General features: G+C 43.3%; 1 long non-coding RNA gene across 1 annotated transcript in view; it reads right to left on the reverse strand.

The window, feature by feature from the left end:
* Positions 1-12,905, reverse strand: part of LOC118972742 (uncharacterized) — a 202,328-nt gene extending 189,423 nt beyond the window's left edge. Inside the window, exon 1 of the long non-coding RNA XR_005061823.2 lies at positions 12,775-12,905. This is a non-coding gene — a long non-coding RNA (uncharacterized lncRNA). The remainder of the gene's footprint in view (positions 1-12,774) is intronic.
* Between the last annotated feature and the right edge of the window lie 6,162 nt (positions 12,906-19,067).

Here is a 19,067-nt window from a genome sequence, read left to right on the forward strand (position 1 = left end):
ACCGGGTTGAGTTATTAAAACCATTTTGTGGAAATAGGTATGCCCATTTCAGAGGGTTGGCACAGGAGAACACACTGGTTTCATGTTTAAACCCCTGTTCTGCAAATCTGTATTTCACCGAAGAATTCCCTGTTGGGGATCATGCATTAATCCCCAACCTGGATTAATAAAATCACTATTTGTTTAATTGATGGTGGGCAAATGAGTAGGTAGGTACTCCATTAAAAAGAGATGATGCAAAGACCTTTGTGGGAATTAAAGTTAAATAGGAAGCCAGAGGTGATCACAGGGACTATAGCAATAAGGACTTCTTTTTCTTGGAGAGGTCACAGAGGGCTCCACCCTGGAGGGATGAAGGGGACATGAGTCGGGCAGGCGCTGCAGGCGGAGGCGAGCACCAGGTGCAAAGTCATGGAGACGTGGACGAGCAGAGCCAGTGCGGAAAATGGCACAAAGCTCCCGTGACTGGAGAGAAGGACATGAGGGAAGGAATGGCAGGGAAGAGGTGGGAGGGGCAAGGGACAGAGGGCTGAGACAGGGGCCAACCCCCCTGTGCGCTACATGGAAAGGCTGGGTGCTTCCTGTAACTGAGTCTACGTAGGCTCACCTCTCCTCCCTCACCCCTGGCAGCGCAGAATCAGTCATCTCACTTTTACCCTCCAAGCCGCGGCATGGCCTTAGACACCTTTCTGACGTCACTCCCTCAAGGAGCAGTTGATGGGCACCTCTATTCACCATCTCTGACATTAACAATGGGAAGCCTCTGAAATCACTGATTCATACTTTAGAAAAACAGCTTTGGTAAATGGATGGTCACAAAAGGTGGGGCAGGAAGTGCCTGGAGACCAGAGATGATAAAGGTTTGCCATGAAATAGGGTCACTGATATGGAATAGAAGCAATGAATGGGAGAATAAATTGAGTAGGTGGGCTCAATCCAGATTTGGTACGAAGAGGATGAGAAGAGAAGACAGCAGAAACCAAGGGAAAATGCCTGGACAACTCTGGGCTCTGTAACTTGGGCACCTGGGGGGGTGGATGGTGCCTGGGTGCACATCCCTCCAGCCCCCCTGTGATTTTGGCCTCAGCTATGGCGAGCAAGTCCTCTGTATGCTGTCAGCATCCTACTTCAAGTACCTGCTAAATGCCTCTGCTTTTCAGCCTCATGCCTTTGGGAATTCCTAGCACAGAAATGTGGGAGAATGTATGACCTCGTGGGTGGGGAGTAACATCAACGAAGGAGGAATGTGAGTTGGTGGATAAATGTCCCAGCCTTCTGTTCTTTGGAGGGACAGATCTAAGGCACATTGTATGTGGTTCCTAAGGGTGCCCAGTGGGACTGACCCCCTGCTGCCAATGGTAGTAACCAGGCGACAGCACATCCTTCACCAGGCTGTCATCCCTGCCGGCTCTGCTCGGCTCCGCACGCCTGCTGCTGGCAGAATCCTGCAGACAGGCCACCTGCACCTTGGCCTCTGTTTCATGCTATACTCTTGGGTCATCCAAATAAATACTGTGATGAAAGTGCCTTTATTTAAAAAGGACAGGACTTCAAGAGAAGGCCTGAGAGTGGAAACTATGGAGGGACAAATAAAGCAGTTAGTTTGGGAAATGTTAAATGTCAAGTTCCTGTGCTGATTCCAAGCATTAAGGAGCAGAGAATGGCATGTCGCAGGCTCTCAGGAACTAGGGGATGAGCAGATGGTAGGTGAAGTCTGGGAGTGCCTGAAATCTTAGGTCAAAAGCTAATGCATGCTGAAAAGGGACCACAGGCATGAACTATTGCTCCCAGATAGTCTATGGAGATGGGTGCTCTGTGTACTCTTCATGACCTAATTGGCAAACTTACAGGGTTGCCAAGATGGCAAGTTCATGAATAACAAGAAATTATACTTTGCTAGTAAATATCATTTATGTTGTAGTTGAGTTGCCTTTTTTTTTTTCTTTGAAGAAAGTTAAGCTTAGAAAGAAAAGTTAAAAATTACGGGCAATAATTTGCAGGTTGATAGCATTTAGGAGACTTTTGAAAGACCAAGAGACTGGAGGTGGGACCAGCTCCCGCTCCCCTGTTCAGAGGCTGCCACTGGCCCCCTGGGGAGAACAGCTTCCGTGTTGTGTTGAGCTGGTGTGAGATACAGTTTATGAGAAAGCACCGCTGTTTATAAAGTTCCGCTTAAAATGCCTTACTAGCCACAGGTGGCTATTGAGGGCTTGAAATTAGTGTCACTGAGATGTTTTATTTTATTTTGTTTTACTTAATTTAAATAGAGATGCTTAATTAATGTATAATATTTTCCCTTGAAACACAATTTTGTTTTGGTAGGACTATATTACTTTGTTGAAAATTCAGCATCTGAATGGATATTTCTAAGGCTCAGTAAAATGACAAAAGAATGTAAAATGTCTCATATTTTTAGCAGCTTTGCTGGGGTCTAAGGAACATATTAAAAAGCCAGACTTATATACTATATATAATGCATATGCATGCACTCAGGAGACCATCACCACACAAAGTAACAGAATACCCATCATCTCCAAAAGTTTCCCTGTGTCTGTCCCTTTGTGTGTGTGGCAAGAACACTTACCATGAGATCTACCCTGCTGAAGCTTTGGGTGTACAACACAGTCCTGTTGACTGTAGGCCCCTCCGCACACGGCAGATCCCTCGAACTAATTCATCTTGCTAATTATTATTGTATTTTGCAGTGAAAGTGTGGCTCTGTTGGGTTCAATAAAATATTATTTAAAATAACTTTTTTTTCTCTCTTTTAAATGCAGCTATTAGAAAATAAAATTATGTCTGTGGCTAACATTCTATTCTTCTGACAGTGCTGGCACAGAGCGCCCTAGATGTTCAGGCTGCAAGGTCTTGGCCCAGGGGAGGCCCCTCCAGGGTGAAAGGTTAAAGCTGGGGCACCCTCTTCCCACCCACCCCACCCCACCAGCAGCTTCTCTTTGGCCTCTTGCTTCTCGGGGCTCTATTACACTGATATCTCCTAACGTTTTGGGGGCTGGGAATAAACGGCTCAAGCCCTGTAACCAGAGAAAAGTGTCCTAGGGTGTAGTTTGGTTTAGTTTTGATTTTTGACCCAGGCTTTGGCTCTTCAACGTATTTGTCAGCTTGTTTGTTTTACTGAGTCTGTGAGCCCTGGATTTTCTTTCAAAATGGCAGGAAAAGGGTGAGGGTGGGACCTGAGGAGGAAACCAAACAAACCCCTTGGCCCTGAGGAGACCTGAGCCGGGGTGTGGCTGGAATGAACCAGACCCAGTGCTGGAGCCCGGAGGCGCGGGATCAGGTGGAGGCCAGCCTGGGCGGAGGCCCCGAGGATCAGGGAGCCGGGCGCGCCCAGCCAGAGGGCCCGTGTTCTCGAGACAGGGTCCCAGGGCCAGGCTGAGGCCTGGGGCAGCCGGCACCAAGGAATCGCAATAGAGGCAGGGACGGATCACAGAGGTGGAAGTTCCCTAAATGGGCTTCTGGAGGAAACACAAGGGTGCGGGGCCGGCCAGCCAGCCAGCTGCAGGGCGGGGGAGTCAGAGGTGTCCGCCCGCGGCCCCATCACGCGTGCCGGCTGAGCCGGCCTCCCTGCCCGTCCCTGGTCTGGGACACTCCGGCTGCTCACCAAGGTGTTTACTCCCCAGCCCCTGTATTCAAAGCAAACCGCTGAGCTCTCTTCGAATTGATGGATATTGTTGCGCTGTTTTGGCTCCTCTGTGTACGTCACACAAAAGTCTAACTTATTTGCTTGTTTTCCTGCCCTACTAGCCTGGAATTGCCTTAATACCCTCCCAATTGTCAGTGTCCAGCACAGTTATGAGCCACAAACAGAGCAGTGGGTGCTGGACGGAGAATGGGAGTTAGGAAACATTGCCTCTCAAGGATTAGCAAATCCCAGTGCTTTTAAAAGAGTTCCTGCAAATTCCTTTTGGAACAACACACAGATATCTAAATATTCATATGCAACCACATATTAAAACCCAATATATGAACTAACGCCTCCCTTTTGGTATCGGTCTAGGTGAGGGGCCCTCATTTCTCGGATAGGCTTGGGGGGCTGTTTTGAAGAGCTGTCCTTTGCAGCTCAGTTGTTCACTAATTCAAAGGAGCTAAAATCCTTCCAAAGATATGAACTACCTCAAAGAAATAGCTGAAAGAAACACACCAGGTTTCTTGGCAGAGCCGGCACGGCAGGCTGTGACAGATTAGCTCTGCCCTTTACAGCAAGTTTCACTGGACGTTATGGAAATGCATAAAGGGAAAGAGGACTCCAGTTGCAGCCGGCCAGCAGGCCGTGGGGTGATCACTGCTGTGAAAACACTGAAGCGGCACCAAGACCTACAAGGCAGCTTATTTTAAAGATTTAATACACAGTATTATGGAATCTGGATAGCTCTGGAAATAGGATACGGAGCCCCGCTCTGCTCAGGTCCTGGTCCAAAGTTGGAGTAGGTCCATTTCAACTAAAGTTAGTTGCCATTTGAAACAGTTTGGAGGTCTTGGCCAAACAAGCTGCTCAGCTCATCCCAGCGACCAGGACAGCCGAGCTCCCTCGCAGGGGCTACCTCCCCAAATCCAGATTTCCAGCTGATGCTCATTGTCATGCCGGCTTTCCTGTCACGGCAGAGTGGGAGTCCCTCTAACGTTATTCTGTTGATACTCCAACCACAGACTCCAGCTCTGTGAGCAGAAGGGACCTCATTCAGTTCTACAGAGCAAGATGGTAAAGGTTAAAAAAGAAGAACTCTTCTAGGGCACATTTAATTCTTCAATCAGACTTCCTTTAAGAAAGGAATATGGTGGCTTGGTAACCGTGAGCTACCGTAGGGATCAGGCATTCATTATTCAGGAGCCAAGTCGGCCCTGTGTTCCAGAGCAGTTGAGGATCCCAGGAAAGGCATCTCCCAGGGCGACCTGCTTTCATTAAGGCCCGCTTTCCCTGGGTCCTTCCTGTTCAGCCCTTGCTGGTCCAACTGTAACCAATCAAATGGCCAAGTCTGCATAGCAACGAGAATGACGTGGAGTGCGCAGAGGCTGCCTGTCTGTCTCCGCCTGTGCAGAAGGCAGCTGTCTGCCGGCTACACCCTGCCCTGCTGCCCTCATTTGGCAGGTCAGCACATAAGGGCCATCAGAGGGTACCTGTGAGCATCACGGTGCCTGAGGATGCTGGGCTCCCAGGAGGCATTCTGGGGGATGCTGGGGCCCTCCAAGCATCACTGGTAAGGCCACAGTGCAGTACCTGCTCCCATTACTGATTCAGATTCTCCCCTGCATCACCTCAGCCGTAAGAACGGAGTCCTAGGCAAAGCCCAAGAAGTGGCTGACGCTCCTAAGCAGGGACGCTCCCCGCCCATCCTCCTGGGTCCCTCTGCGTTCACTGCCCCCGTCTGTCATCTTGTACTCTTCCCTGTGTTGTGCCCCACAGCATAGACACTAGTTACAAAACTCTCCCCTGAGTGCTGTGTTCTGGCAAACCAAAATATAAATTGATTCATGCTTTCAGGACACGCAGCCTGAAAAATTACTCAAGGTGGACAGTCACACCATCCACACCCTTTCAAGTGCCTAGGTTTCTCTTCAATCTGTCATCTTCTCAAGCCAGAGTCCTTGAAACAGGAAAAGAGAAGATTTGGAAGCACCCCTAAGCTCCCTAAACAAGTAGCCATTTTGTGGGCAGGGCCACAGAGATGGGACATGGTGGTGTCAGCTGAGGGACGCCATCCAGGGCGTTAAGACACTGGACAGCACCGCTCTCTGGCAGTCCTTGAGGCAGTGTTCACGTCTATTTGCAAACCAACCAGAAATGAAATTCATAAATGAAATAACCTACAGTTATTCTTGGATCCAAAAAGTCAATCTATTGTCCTAACATAATGGAGTAATAAAAAGAAAGTAATTTACATTTAAAAATGTATTTCAATACACTTGCATGCCCCATCTCCGTGACCGAGAGCTCTAACTGTGACCGACGGAGCTGTGTTTAATCGGCAGTGCCGTTACCAGCGGCATGCTTTCACGGAAAAAAAAAAAAGTTGTGGACAACACTCATAAGTTCTGAGCAAAACAACATACAGTCTTCCACATTACATGCATTCCTTGAACCTTCAATATATGTTCAAGCTGTGCAAAAGATACTCTACTCATGTAGAGCTATAAGACAGAGTTAGAGTCTCAGCTCAAGTAATGATAAACAAGTTCTTCACCTTTGTGAAAGTCCAGCAAAGATCATGAAGGATGTGGGACAAATTCCCTACATTGCAGGCCTGGGCAGTGTAGTACGACACATCCAGCGACCTGGCTTCTGGATACCTAAAAGCCAGTAACTTCCCTTCATCACTATGGCAACCCAAAATGTCTCCGCCACTTTCAAAATGACCATTGCCAAGAATCACTGAGCTAGAATGTCAGTCTAGTGGCTCGGTTCCTGGTGAAGTTCTGGGTAGTGTTTCTCCCACATTTACTGTAAATGCTTGTTCAGTGTCTGTCCCACCCACCCACCAAATTACAAGTTCTGACGGAGCCAGGGCTATGCTTGCCTTGGTCACTACATTGCCTGACATGGACTAAGCACTCAATAAAATTTTTGTTGAATGAGGAAATGAATGAATGAACGAGGACTACAGAGTCACTGGACCTTCATTAGCTTATGGGCACAGGTTAAGTCACTATTGCGATGCTTAAGGAAATTTGCCTTTAAAGATTTTACCATAGGGTTAGCATTTACTTACATGAGGTTTAAATGTAGTAACTTCCACGGAATCTTGCATGGATGTAAGAACACTTCCAGTACAATATCTGAAGTGTCAGGGTGATTTCTAGGGTCAGAATAATGGGACTTGGTCCCAGAGGGCCACTATTAGGAGGGAGCAAAGAAGGGCAGCCTCAGAGATCTAAACTGTTTCCCTTTTCCTGCCCTGGTCCTTTCCTTTGTGGCTGCACTTAGCTCTCTCTGCTGGAGTCTTGTGGCAGCTGATCACATCTCAGGAAAGGTCTCATGTCATGCATAACATTTGGATCTCAACTTTGTTGGGCTTGGGAGACGGAAAGTCTGGCTCTTAATCCCCGTGTCATCATTAACTAGCTGTGTGACCTTACAAAAGTTACTTCACTTCTCTAAGTCTCTGTTTCCTTGTTTACAAAAATGAAAAGATGGGACTAAAAGTTTCTGACTGTTCCTTCCAGCTCTAATATTTAACATTTCTGTGATATTTCACAACTGGAAATAAACAGGGACAGGTAGGCCCAAAGTTGTGAAACAAGCTAGAACTTGGTTAAAAATAAAAAAGGCAAGAGTTGGAAACTGAACTTTGCCTAATTAAGTGACAAAATACCCTTGGAACTTCACAGAAGAAAAATCAGGAAAACAAGCCTGTTGAGGGTGTATGGTTCTGTAAAGTGAACTCAACTAATTTTACTCTCTGCCTAGAGATGTTTTATGTCCCTTGGCATTAGCTGGCAGATCTGTTACATGGTATATTCTTATTTTCCTTTATTCTCCATGTTCATAGGCCTTAAGAATACATCCTAAACCACCCAAAATGGGCACCCCAGTATGATGATGGCTGCTACCTATGAGAAATAAGAATCCAGATACCTCAATGCTCATAACAGAAAATAAATTATTGTCTTCCTTGCAGAATCCTCAAAACTCTGAGCTTCAATTTAGAGGTGAATTCCTGTAAACTCTACATCTTTATTTAGGCCTAAGCACATGCAACATTCATACTGAGATTTTAAAGTGCTATAATTTGGGGGTTCTAAGACCATCTCATGGTTAGCCCATCAAATTAGACAACCACTTTGGAGAGAAAGGAACTGAAGCGCATTCATGTGGCCGGTGGTGCTGTTAGAAGGGTCATTGCCTGTGCACAGTGTCAGGTGGTGGAAGCCATTCTGTCCAGCTTTGTGCGGAAATGGAAGCACCACCGTTGCCAGATGAGTCATCCCCACCTCCACCCCCACCTTTAAAGCATCTCCAGGTGTCTACTGAACAGCTTTCTCCTGGAGTGCTAAGGAATGCTGGGACCACGTGAGAGCTGTGTGTCCAGCACACGGAGGGCACTCGAGCGTGCATTAACAAGCTCTACCACATGAAGTACAGCCTTACTTGTATGGCAGGAAGCAAAGAAAGACCGGAGAGTGCTCATCGGTCAGCTTGCTGTGTCCACGGCCATGAGAGCTTTAGTGGAGCAAATGGTAGAGAATTCTATTCAGAAGGTTCATCATGCTTCTGTGACTTGAATTTGGGCATGAGAGGGAGAGATACAATCGCAGTGTGTGTGTGTGCGCGTGCGTGCGTGTGTTTGTGCGCGTGAGTGCGCACGTGTGGGCGCACTGCGACAGGGTCCAGGCTCTTGGAAGACCCCACTCTCCCCTGAACTCAGCTCCACAGTACGGCGCCAAACCGTGGCTACTTTCATACAGAGCAACCAGAGAGCAATTTAAAAGCCCCAGGCTGGATTTTCGTTCACCTTTGATACAGAGCTCACACCACTATTACATCTGATTGTAAGAGATTTAAGCCACTTCCACGCTAGGTTTTAACTGCTTAGAGTGACTAGAGGAATGGCAGAAATGATATGGAATGTGCATCAAATAGGCCTTTCCTCTAAGTCTTTGAAAAAAAACAGAATAAGCTGATGGCCAAGGCTGCTGAAGGGCTAAAGCAACAGTCTTGTCTCTCTCCCCATTAAAGTCCTTAAAAGTTCAACATAGTTTTCATTTTTCAGCATTAATTCCGATCTAAAAGTCTCTTCCCTTCCTCTCAAACCCATCCCCTCCTTGAATCGGCTGCATCAGGAGCATCCTCCCTGCTATTATTAGTGGATAATTGCTTAACATTTTCCAAAGGTAATTAACCTTGCCTTTGATATGAAAGAAATCCCTAAATTGAGCAATATGATGAAAGCCATTCTTTCACGTAATTTATTTTCATCAGCCAGTACCAGCCATTAAGCGCATCAATTTCTAGCTCAAAGGCAGTGCTAAAGAATACGCAGTGGCGATATTTTAAAGAAAAACTCAAGGTCTTCACACTGTCAACTTCACTTTCTTCAGAACAGGGTTCCCGACGAGACAGCCTGATGGCAAGAGGCCAGGGCTCTGCTCAAGCTCAACAGAGTGACCTTGGCTGGGACCGCGTCGGCCGGGCATCTGTCAGAGTCCATGTCGAGCCAACAGCAGCCTACTAGGTGTTTCATGTGTACACGAGACTCCAGAAGTTCACCAGGGACATATAATTCTGTGCTAAAATTCAGTTTTTCTTAACATTCTTAGAAAAACAAATTAGTCATGTTGCAACTGATCTAAGCTCTGCTCTTCTACATACAGTTTGTCATTCCGTCCAGCATGTGTGTGCATGCTGGTTTCATACTTAACTAGGTGAACGTCTCCCTTAAGGTCACAGGTTTTGGGGTTGTGAGATCCACAGACAACACATTCGTCCCCCTCGCCTCCACACAAGGCTGGGCCCAGCTGGTTCCAGACGGATGGGTATCAGAATTTTTCTCTCGCTGAGAGAAAGATTTCCAAGATGGTGACTAAACAGTATCCCTTGGGTGTCTCGTTCCAAAGGTTGGGACAGTTCTGTGCCAGCAAACCACTTTGTGGTCGCGCCAGACGCTTTCTGCTGCCCAGTGGTTAGCTGCAAGTCAGTTTACCACAAGAGTTTTATCACCCAGCGGTTGCATTTAGCTTTCTGGGTGACCTTGGCCGACACCCCAAACTGGAGGAAAGCCCTGAGGAACATTTTAAGGACCATCCACAAACCCTCAAAGACACAGGGGCGTTTCTGTCAGATCTACAGAAACAGATTAAAGCAAACAAACAAAAAACAAAACAAAACAAAAGCGTGATGATCCCTTTGCTCCCTCTAGGGGTAGTTTATTGCCATCTTGTAGATTATGAAAGACCATTTGGGGAATTTCATGTCAGTATAGAGACAAACATCTTGTTAGCGATTTCCTCATACGGCTTACCAGTACCCTTTCCTACATTTTTTTTGTTGATTATTTTACATGACCACAGGATCCCTTTCTCATGGAAACTTCTACATAAAATCCTGTACCAGTGGAAAAATAAAAGAACTAAGAAAATTAAAGCCAGAGATTTTGATGAAGTCTATCAGTTCTGTTTATTTTGATGCAAGCACTGAAGGCAGTTCTTCAGCCATCCTTCCTTTTTACATGTTTCCCATTCACAAACACGTGGTCTGAGTTGGTTTTATTCCCCCTTCACAAATGGGGGAGCTCCAGTGCCAATCACAGGACTTAAGAGCATGGCATTGAGAGTCTGACGGTAACTTTCAGCACCACTCCTTACTGTCTTTGGGGTAAGTTCCTAACTTCCCTGTGCATCAGTTTCTGCACATGCAAAATGGGTCAAAGAAGAGTGACTTCCTCCTAAGATGACTATGAGGATTAAATGAAATAATGCCCATCAAGCAAGTCATCATCCTTGGGGTGAATCTGTGTTTCTAGGTACTCAAGGCAGGAGAGTGGAGGAATCTCAGCAGTCACATAACAAAAGCACCGGCCTCATAGGGTTCTTGAAGGCATTAAATTAGAGCAAAACACTACAATATTGCTTACAGCCTAGAAAACACTTAAATTATTTGCCATTATTTTCCTTGTTAATATTTCTATTTTACTATTAAGCGAACTAAAACAGACAGAGGTTAAGTAACTTGCTTAGGAAACAGACACTTAGCAGTGCTTCAGGACTTCACCTGACTCCATGGCCTATGCTCTTTACTGTTATGCTTTATATATAGTAACTGTTCTGTCATATTATTTTGATGGAAGAACTAAGTTTCAAGTAGGCCTGCTGTCATCTTACTGAAATGTTTAATTCATCAGCCTGTGCAGGCGGCATGAGCCTCTTACACTAAGACACTCAAAATTAAACCACCTCTTTGCCAGTCTTCTGGTAGCATAAGGCAGAAATGCTCAACTTTTTTGTTTTATAGTAAGAGGTTGTTTTCTTCTTGCTAAAATCTTTGAATCAGCTTGGGAGAGGGGAGACAGTTGATAAGGAATTTAAAGAAAGATTACCCACAGGGGGTGGGAAAGCATTCTTAAGGAGTCATCCCTTGAGGTGAAGTTAATTGAATGCTCTGGTATTTCTGATCTTTCTCTAGAAAAGACTCCAGGCCATTCCAATTTCTGACTGCTAGTTCTTTTGAGAACTTCATAACTTCTGGTGACCCTGGATAGAGACATTCTATGCTTACTGTCATTAGAATGTCTCTAGTGTAGTTTAATAAATGTGTTTCCTGACATATGGTTTTTCTTCAGCTCTCTTTTATAGATATTACCACCTCTGCTATCTAAGATGTCTTCTCAAGTCAAAGATTTCTTATCAATTTTAGCTTCAAAACATATTTCCAGTGAGGCAGTGAAACACTGATTACCAGGTTGTCACCATTGGTATAAAGTCTCCTGCTATTCTGCTTACTGTCTACAACTGCTGAGGCTATGGAAACTCAAATCTCTGAGGTTGTCTCATTTCCCCTGAGGGCAGAGAGCTAAAGAAGATAGTTTGTTGTTTTAGGGAAAACACTCACTCCTTAGACGTTTCCTAGGTATTGGGCAGGAAAAAAAAAAAAAAAACAGTGTTGGAAAATGTTAAGTTTTTCTGATATTGAGGGGCAATAAAACATATGCATTTAAAAGAGTGCTTTCCTGGAGGAGGAGGAAAAAAGGTATCAGAGTAGGAAGGCAAGGCAGAAACCTCCTCCCACACACACACCAAGGAAGTTACTACACAAATGCAACTGCACCTGAAAATGCCCTGAAGACTGCAGAACCGACAACCTACAACCAGCAAAGAGAAAACCATATGAAAAGGGTAAAATGGCAGAGCTACAACCAAGCCATTCCACATCCCAGCCCAGAGGAGGAAGGAAGAGGAATGGAGCAGAGAGGGGAGGGGTAGGTGCCCAGGAACTCTGCCCACCTGGCCCTGAAGATCCGTTCTGGGAACATGGGCTCACATTGCATGGGATCCTGGTGATTAGGGCTGGACAACAGGGGCAGTTGGAACACTCTGGGGGGCTGAGACTCCAGCCACTCACGGAGAACAGGCACACTCCACCGGTCCCACTGAGACCCAAAGCAGAGGCAGCAGTTGAAAGATTTGCCAGCAACAGCAGGGGAGTCAGACGGGTGAGGGTTGGACAGAGCTCTCTCCGTAAGAGAAGGGACAGATGGATGGTGATTCCCCAGCCCTCCCTCAGTCCAGTAGATCAGACACTCCTGAGAGACCCAAACGCTCCATCGCCCTCACTGGCTGCTCAGCCCTGAGGCACCTTCCTGTGCAGCACAGGCCCACCAGCCCACTAGGCCCAGCAGCACCAGACTTTGCTGCCTGGCAGGCAGAGAGAGGCTCTCCCAGCTTTCTCAGGCCCGTATCAGCCCAGTTAGAGAGGCAGCTACAGGAGCCCGCTCCAAGTGCTCCTTCCTCCTTGAGGACAACCAAGCCGGGTGCCACTTTCTTGCTGTCACCAAGATGTGGATGCATGACTCGCCACCACCCTGCTCCCGTGCAACTCACTGTGCCCCAGGCCTTCCCCAGAGCCACCAGACCACCAGTCCACCCCATTAACCCACAAGCCCTGCCATCAACGCCGGGCAGGCAGAGGCTAGTCCCACCCACAACAATCCCAGCAGAAGCCACTGCTCTGATCACAAAAGACTGGCTAAGGCAAACTGCCAGCTGCAGTGGACTGAGATAGACCATTGCTGGCAGACAGACAGAAAAGTGGCCCCACCAGTTACTCACCAACTGCAACTAGGGGTCAACCACAAAGGCGATCCAGGCACTGGAGAGGAGAGTCTTGAGCTTCTGGGAACCACAGGACACTTTCTTCAGAAAGAATTACTCTCTAGACCAGGAAGCATAGCAGATCCATCTAATACAAAGGAAGAAGCAGAAACTCAGACAAAGTGAGGAGGCAGAGAAATATGTTCCAAACAAACCTACAGGGCAAGACACCAGAAAGAGGGCTAAATGAAATGGAGACCACCAGTCTTCTGGATAAAGATTTCAAAGTAACAGTCACAAATATGCTCGCTGATCTGTGGAAAAGCACTGAATATCTAGGGAAGACTTCAACAAAGAGATAGAAGAGCTGAAGAAAAGCCACTCAGAGCCAAAGAATACAGCAATTGAAATGAAATATACAATGGAGGGAATGAATAATAGATTGCTACAAGTACAGGACACAATGAGATGAAAATTAGAGAGCAGGAACACAACAAGCCAAGGAAGAGAGAAAAAAGAACCCCTAGGAATGAAAGAAAGAGAAGAGAGCCATGTGACCACTCCAAATAAAACAATATTTGCATAATAGGGGCACCAGAAAGAGAAGAGAGAGACAAAGGGATAGAAAGTCTTGAGGAAATAATTGCTGAAAACTTCCCCAAACTAGGGAAGCAAATAGATACTCAGGTCATGGAAGCACAAAGAGCCCCTAACAAAATGAACTCCAGGAAGCCAACACCAAGACATACAATTAAAATGACAAAGATTGAGGATAAGGAGAGAGTATTGAAAGCAACCAGAGAGACAGAAAATATTACTTAAAAGGGAAACTCTATCAGGCTATCAGCAGACTTCTCAGCAGAAACCTTACAGGCCAGAAGGAGTGGCATGATATATTTAATGCATTGAAACATAAGGACCTTCAAACAAGAATCCTTGACCCAGCAAGATTATTATTCAAATTTGAAGGAGAGATTAAACATTTCCCAGATAAATGGAGACTGAAGGAATCTGTAGCCAGTAAAACAGTATTATAGGATATGTTAAAGGGAGTTCTGTAGATGGAAATGTTCTTAAGGCTAAAGAGTTTTCAGAAGTAAAATAAACCCACAGGAAAGGCAGTAAACCACTTATTTAACAAGCAAGTATGAAACTGAAACAAAAGTAGTAAAACCAACTATATACAAAATCAGTCAAAGGGTACACAAAAAGTACAGATTATGACACCTAATACATAAAGTATGGCAGAGGAAGAAGAAAAATGAAGTACTTCCAGATTTTGTTTGAAATAGAGCTATCATTAACTTTAATATAGACTGTTCTAGACTCAGAAAGCTATCCTTGAACCTTATGGTAACCACAAACATAAAGTTTATAAGATATACACAAAAAATTGAAAAAGAGAAGTCCAATCACAGCACTAAGGAAAACCATCAAATAACAGGAGAAGAGTATAAGAGAGGAAGAAAGGGAAATGGAGGAACTACAAAAACAGCCAGAAAACAATTAATAAAATATCAATAAATATACACCTATCGGTAATTACCTTAAATGTAAATGGACTGAAAGCACTGTTCAAAAGACAGAGTGGCAGAATGGTTAAAAAAACCAAGACCCATTTATATGCTGTCTACAAGAGATTCATTTCAGACACAAAGACATACACATACTGAAAGCGAAGGGATGAAAAAAGATATTTCATGCAAGTACTAGGGAGAATAAAAGCAGGAATAGCAGTACTGAAAACAGAAAAAAGAGACTTCAAAACAAAGAAAGTAACAAGAGACAAAGAAGGACATTACATAATGATAAAGGGGTCAGTCCAAAACAAGAGGATATAACCATTATAAATATATATGCACCCAACACAGGAGATTGAAATATGTAAAACAAACACTAACAGAATTAAAGGGGGGAAATAGGCCATAACTCATTCACATTAGGAGACTTTAACACACCCTTCAACTCAGAACACCAGAAAGAAAATAAATAAGGAAACAGAGGCACTGAAAAATACATTAGATCAGATGGACTTATCAGATACCTACAGAACATTGCACTCCAAAGCAGAAAAATACACATTTTTCTCAAGTATACATGGAACATTCTCCAGATTGAACCACATACTAAGCCACAAAAAGAGCCTCAATAAATTCAAAAACACTGAAATTGTATCAAGCAACTTCTCAGACCACAGTGGTATGAAACTAGAAATAAATTACACAAAGAAAACAAAGCCTACAAACACTGGAAGCTAAGCAACATGCTTCTAAATAATCAATGGATCAATGAACATATTAGAACAGAAATCAAGCAGTACATGAAGACAAATGAAAACAAAAATTCAACAGCCCAAAATTTGTGGGATGCTGCAAAAGCAGTTGTAAGAGATAAGGACATTGCAACACAGGCCTACGTCAAGAAACAAGAACAATCCCAAATAAACAGGGTAAGCTTACAATTAAAGAAATTAGAAAAGGAAAAAATGAAAATTTAGTGGAAGGAGGGACATAGTAAAAATCAGAGCAAAAATAAATAAAATAGAAAATAAAACAATAGAAAAAAATCAATGCAATCAAGAGCTGGTTACCATCACACTCAATGGGCAAAGCTGAAAGCACTTCCTCTAAGATCAGGAACAAGAAAAGGATGCCCACTCTCACCACTTTTATTCAACATAGTATTGGAGGTCCTAGCCACAGCAATCAGACAATACAAAGAGATAGAAGTTATCCAAATTGGTAAGAAAGAGGTTAAACTGTCAATGTTTGTGAATGACATGATATTTTACATAGGAAACTCTAAAGACTCTACCAAAAAACTATTAGAGCTAATAATGGTATTCAGCAAAGATGCAGGATACAAAATTAATATACAGAAATATGTTGCATTCCTATATATTAGCAATGAACCAGCAGAAAGAAATCAGGAAAACAATTCCATTTACAATTGCATCAAAAAGAATTAAATACCTGGGAATAAACCCAACTAAGGAGGTGAAAGACCTGTACTCTGAAAATTATAAAATACTCATGAGAGAAATTAAAGAAGACGCAAATAAACAGAAATCTATCCTGTGTTCATGGACAGGAAAATTAATATTGTCAAAATGACTATCCTGTCCAAAGCAATTTACAGATTCAATGCAATCCCTACCAAAATACCAATGGCATTTTTCAATGAACTTGAGCAAACAATCCTAAAACTCATATGGAACCACAAAAGACTCTGAATAGCCAAAACAATCCTGAGAAAGAAGAACAGAGCTAGGGGTATTACACTTACTGTTTCAAGCTATAGTACAAAGCTACAGTAATCAAAACAGTATGGTACCGGCACAAGAACAGACCCATAGATCAAAGGTGCAGAATAAACAGCCCAGATATAAATCCACATATATATGGCCAATTAATATATGCTAAAGGAGCCAAGAATATACAATGCAGAAAAGATAGCTTCTTCAATAACTGATGTTGAGAAAACTAGACAGCTACATGCAAGATAATAAAATTGGTTTACTGTCTAACCCCATACACAGAAGTAAACTCAAAATGCAACAAAGACTTGAATGTAAGACATGAAACCATAAAACTCTTAGAAGAAAACATAGGCAAAAATCTCTTGAACATAAGCATAAGCAAGTTTTTTCCTGGACACATCTCCTCAGGCAAGGGAAATACAAAATGAACAAGTAGGACCAAATCTAACTAAAGAGCTTCTGTACAGCAAAGGACACCATCAGCAGAACAAAAAGGCAACCTACAGTATGGGAGAATATATTCATAAATGATTTATCTGATAATGGGTTAACATCCAAAATATATAATGTACCCATATGCCTCAACACCAAGAAAACAAATAACCTGATTAAAAAATGGATGGAGGACCTCAACAGACAATTTCTCCTTGGAAGAAATACACACGGCCAACAACCACATGAAAAGATGCTCAGGATCGCTAATTATCAGGGAAATGCAAATAAAACCCACAATGATGTATCACCTCACACCTGTTAGAATGGCCACTTTCCAAAAGACAAGAAATAACAAGTGTTGGTGAGGATGTGAAGAAAGGGAGCCCTCATACACTGTTGGTGGCAATGTAAATTGGTATAACTCTTGTGGAAAACAGTATGGAGGTTTCTCAAAAAACTAAAAACAGAAATACCATTTGACCCAATAATTCCACTTCTAGGAATTTACCTGAAGAAAACAAAATCCCTGATTTGAAAACATATATGTACCTCTTTATCACTGCATTATTTACAATAGCCAAGATATAGAAGCAACCTAAGTGTCCATCAATAGATGAATATATAAAGAAGAGGTGGTCCATATACACAATGGAATATTATTCAGCCATAAAAAAAATCCTGCCATTTGGGACAACACAGATTTAGCTAGAGGGTATTATGCTAAGTGAAATAAGTCAATGGAGAAAGACAAATACCATATAATTTCACTTCTACATGGAATATAAAAAATAAGGAAAACAGAATGAGCAAAACAGCAGTAGACTCATAGACACTGAGAAGGGACTAGTGGTTCCCATGGGGGAGGGGTTGGGGTAGGTGGGTGGGGAGGGTAATGGGGATAAAAGGGCACAAAAACTCATAATCATAATACAAGTTGGTCACAGGGATGGTAGTGCAGCATCGAGAATATAGCCATTGATTCTGTAACATCTTCCTATGTTTACAGATAGTCACTGCACTAGTGGGGATGAGGATTTAATAATGTGGGTTGTATACTTGAAACCAATATAAGATTGTATATTATAAATTCAGTATAAATTCAGTACTGTACCTTTAATATTAGCAATGATACTTCAATTTAAAAAAAAAAAGAGTTCTTTTCTCAGAGGTGTTGCTGAGATGTATGCCTACACTGAGTTCAATTTGGTCCTGAGACTTCCTATCCCTTATTTAGGCAAAGTGATAAAATACTTTGTTAGTTTCTTCTTTTATTCATGCTATATAAGGAGTGAGGCCCACTGGTACTGAAGTAAACTCATCTGAAAAAATAATTTTCCTTGGAAGTGCTATGTAGGTAAGAGAAGGAAGTGTTTAGGTTTAGCACATCTTGAAGACTTTTGAATATTTCACACTGCCTGCCAGTTGTCATTCCTAGATAACCACTACTAATAATGGAAGCAATGAGACAAAAATGATAATGCCTCTTATATTGGCATTTAGATTGATCTAGTGCAAAGTTCAAGGGCTCTATGTCAGGTTGTAGATGGTCTCTCAGGTGTGTTATTGTTCCCATTAGCAGACGGGAAAACTGAATTTACAATCATATCTGTCTCACACTAAAGGGCCCAGAATAAGTCACTCAATGGAGTATAAATTCAGTACTGTACCTTTAATATTAGTATTCCAATTTTAGGGTTGATAAGTATGGATGTACACAATGTAATTAGCCCTTGAGGAGCATGGTATCAGCATATTTATTTGTTAATTCAATATTCATTGAGTACTCATTACATGCCATGTCAGTGGGGAGAGAAGTCCCTAATCTCGCAGAGCTTACGTTCTGGTAGGGGGAGACTGAAAATAACTGAAAATAAATATCAGGTGAAGATAAGTGCTGTGGCAAAAATAAAGCGAAGGAAAGGGGCTATGGAAAGCTGAGCATGTACACAGTGTCTTATTTTCAACAGCAGGTCAAGGAAAGCCTCCATAAGAGGGGACATTAAAGCATCAGAAGGAAGCCAGGATTCAGCAAGAGCTGTTAAAGTTCTTAAAGTCAGAAAGTAACACTCATATAAATAGAAACTGAACACATGTCAAATATTTATTCAACTCACTAATTAATAAGGCAATCAATAAAATGTTAAGACTGTTCAGAGGGCATTCAAGGATCTGGTAGTATTTATAAGATGTTTAGTAATGGAATGTTTGACTAAGAAGAGTGTCAGGTTAGAGACAAAACTAGTTAATGTTCTACAGAGCAATAAACTACATTCTTTGGGTTTATCTTTTCTAACAGACAGAAATTGTTCGGATCTCTCCTGGAAGAAAAAATCTGTAAATTAACAGGTAACACTCCACCCAGCACTTTTAATCAATAGTAAACAGTGAATTGAATCAAGTACAGTCCCCCTAAATAATCCTTGCTTTAGCCTACTAAACAATGTACCCATATAACACTGAAAGGACACACTGCTCACCTTTTTCTTGTTTTCCAGCTTTGCTCTTTTCAAAAAAAATAGCCACGGAGATAGAAAGCAGGAGGCAGAGCCCCAGGAAGGGAGGTTGCGAGTGAATCAGCCCCTCCCCCACCCAGGGAGGGCCCTGGCCCTGGCCCCGC

The sequence above is a fragment of the Manis javanica genome, chromosome 15 (assembly GCF_040802235.1).
Source record: "Manis javanica isolate MJ-LG chromosome 15, MJ_LKY, whole genome shotgun sequence".
In the NCBI taxonomy this organism is placed as follows: Eukaryota; Metazoa; Chordata; class Mammalia; order Pholidota; family Manidae; genus Manis; species Manis javanica.